The sequence below is a fragment of the Durio zibethinus genome, chromosome 22 (genome assembly GCF_047325235.1).
Source record: "Durio zibethinus cultivar Kanyao isolate XHJ-2024 chromosome 22, ASM4732523v1, whole genome shotgun sequence".
Taxonomy (NCBI): domain Eukaryota; kingdom Viridiplantae; phylum Streptophyta; class Magnoliopsida; order Malvales; family Malvaceae; genus Durio; species Durio zibethinus.
Window position 1 is genome coordinate 9640572 of NC_143183.1, and position 3069 is coordinate 9643640.

At 39.5% G+C, this 3069-nt stretch overlaps 2 pseudogenes; both read right to left on the reverse strand.

The window, feature by feature from the left end:
• Positions 1–218: 218 nt before the first annotated feature.
• On the reverse strand, positions 219–374 carry LOC149512589 (5.8S ribosomal RNA; annotated as a pseudogene).
• Positions 375–665: 291 nt separating this feature from the next.
• LOC149512590 (18S ribosomal RNA) lies at positions 666–2454 on the reverse strand (annotated as a pseudogene).
• Between the last annotated feature and the right edge of the window lie 615 nt (positions 2455–3069).

The following is a 3069-nucleotide window of genomic DNA, read 5'->3' on the forward strand; positions in this document are numbered from 1 at the left end:
ATTGACTAAACGATCCGGGGGGTTCGATGGGGTCTAGATGAACAATGGGCACGTCTCATCGGAACAAGGCATGTAGTGAGCTTTACCATTGATGGTTATGACACTATCGTTGTTAGGGACTCATTTTTGGACCAATCACGATCGACGAGATCATGGGAAGCTATATTTCGCCCCCTCAATCAGAGTTGATAGGCAAGAGGTTGGAGGGTGATGATGCATGACACCTAGGTAGGCGTGCCCTTGGCCTAAGGGCTTAGGGCACAACTTGTGTTCAAAGACTCAATAGTTCATGAGATTCTACAATTCACACCAAATGTCACATTTCACTACATTTTTTATTAATATGAGAGCCAAGATATCTGTTACCAATAGTCATTTTGGTTTTTTTTGACAAAAAGAGCCATGGCGCTGCCCACGCATACACCGTAAATAGGGTGGCGATAGCACATGTGCTCTTTTTCATTTAGGTTCCTTAGCACAATTCATGCTCAAGGTTTGTTATTTGGTCACAAGCAATGATATTGATCATTTCATTTACTTAGGAGGTAGAACAAAGCAATTGTCGCACATGCCTAAGGCCAGAAAGAGCTCAGGCCATAGAGGCACCCTTACCCCTTTGGTGTTTCGTTAACACATTCATGGGTCATTCGTTGAGCCAATTTTGACAATGATCCTTCTACAAGCTCACCTATGGAAACCTTGTTATGACTTCTCATTCTTCTAAATGATAAGGTTTAGTGGACTTCTCACAACATCACAGGTAGTGAACCGTCCATGTCACTACAATCTGAACATTTCACTGGACCATTCAATTGGTAGGAGTGACAGGAGGTGTGTACAAAAGGTAGAGATGTAGTCAACGTAAGCTGATGACTCGCACTTATTAGGAATTCTTCGTTGAAGACTAATAATTGTAATGATCTATGCCTATCATGATGAAATTTCAAAGATTACCCAAGCTTGTTAGCTAAGGCTATAGACTTGTTGAATACATCAGTGTAGCACACATGTAGCCCAAAACATCTAAAGACATCATAAACCTGTTATTACCTCAAACTTTCTTGGTCTAAGCAACCATAGTCCCTTTAAGAAGCTAGCCATTAAGGATCATCTCCTCATAGCTAGTTAATAGGCTGAGGTCTCGTTTGTTAATAGAATTAAGTAGATAAATCACTCTACCAACTAAGAACAGCCAAGCACCACCACTTATAGAATAAAAAAAGAGCTCTTAGAATGTCAATCCTTATTATGTATGAACTTGATAAGTTTCCTTGTGTTGAGTTAAATTAAACTACAAGTTCCATTCCTGGTGGTGCCCTTCCATCAATTCCTTTAAGTTTCAGCCTTGAAACCATACTCTCCTTAGAATCCGAAAACTTTGATTTTTCATAAGGTGTCGACGAAGTCCTAAAAGTAACATTGGTTGATCCCTGGTCGACATCATTTATAGTTAAGACTAGGATGGTATTTGATCAACTTCAAGCTCCCAACTTTCATTCTTGATTAATGAAAACATCTTTGGTAAATGATTTCGCTGTTGTTCATCTTTCATAAATCCAATAATTTCACCTCTGACTATAAAATACAAATACCTCTAACTATCTTTGTTAATCATTACTTTAATCCCAAAGGCCAACACAATAGCACCAAAATCCTATGATGTTATCTTATGCTAATGTATACAAACATAGGCCTACTTTGAGCACTCTAAGTTTTACAAAGTAACATCACCAGAGGAATAAGCTGGCTAGCTAAGGTCAGGAGCGCATCATTGGTTATAAAGACAAGTAGACTGGTGCTTACCGTGAGGTGGATCAAATGACCCAACCCTAGTTCCAACTACAAGTTTTTTAACTATAATAACTTAAATATATGCTACTAGGGCTAGACTTACCATGGCTGTTGGCACCAAACTTGTCCTCCAATGGATCATCATTAAGGGTTTAGATTGTATTTATTTCAATTACTAGACTCATAGAGCCCGATATTGTTATCTATTATCACAACCTCTTCATGTCAAAATTGGGTAATTTTTTTACCTGCAACCCTCCTTGAATGTGTTAGCCTTTTCTTAGGTTCCCTCTCCAGAATCTAATCATAATTCTTCGTTATCGATCACCACCATAGTAGGCCACTATTCTACCATCAAAAGTTGATAGGGTAAATTTTTGAATGATGCGTCACTGGCACAAAGGCCGTGCGATCTGTCGAGTTATAATGAATGATTAGAGCAAAGGGCAAAGCTCGTGTCAACCTTTTATCTAATAAATGCATCCTTTCTAGAAGCAAGGGTTTGTTATATGCTTCAACTGTAGAATTACTATGGTTATCTGAGTAGTAGATACCATCAAACAAACTATAATTGATTTAATGAGCCATAATTAGTTCATACTTACACATGCATGGCTTAATCTTTGAGACAAGCATAAGACTACTAGCAGGATCAACCAAGGAGCATTCTTTTAGGACATTGGGACTGCATAAGCCTTAACACACCGACTGAATGGTAGAGAAAGCCAACATGGAGCACAAGCATCGTGTGTATAGCATGTAAAATGCATAGCTTTAAACGAACGAGGGCTGAGGGCTAGTGCCTATAAAACATTTTGCATTCGAGAGCATGAATGAACACTAGTGTACCAATGTGGCCACAGGGGTTTAGATGGCACACTTGGGACCTGAAGCACAATTAAAGTCTGACTCGTAACCATTACGAACACAAGGCAGATGAGGGATGGCAAGACATTCAATTTTCTTCAATTTAGGTATTTAACACAAGATCTCAATCGTACCCCTAGGGTATGATGACCGCATAAAGGAGATTGAAGAGGGTGATGATCGACAATTTGATGCATCAAGCATAGAGCCTGTCAACACGTATAACCATAGCACTACTCTTATGCCCATTGCATACAAGTGGTAGCATTCATACACACCGATCCACAACCCACCCAATCGATTACACAATGACCAAGCAGAGGAAATGACGCATGAGCCATACCACAACCACTTAGCAGGGGAAAAACACAAGCAAAGGTTATGAGACTGCATCTACCATCCAATAGGCAA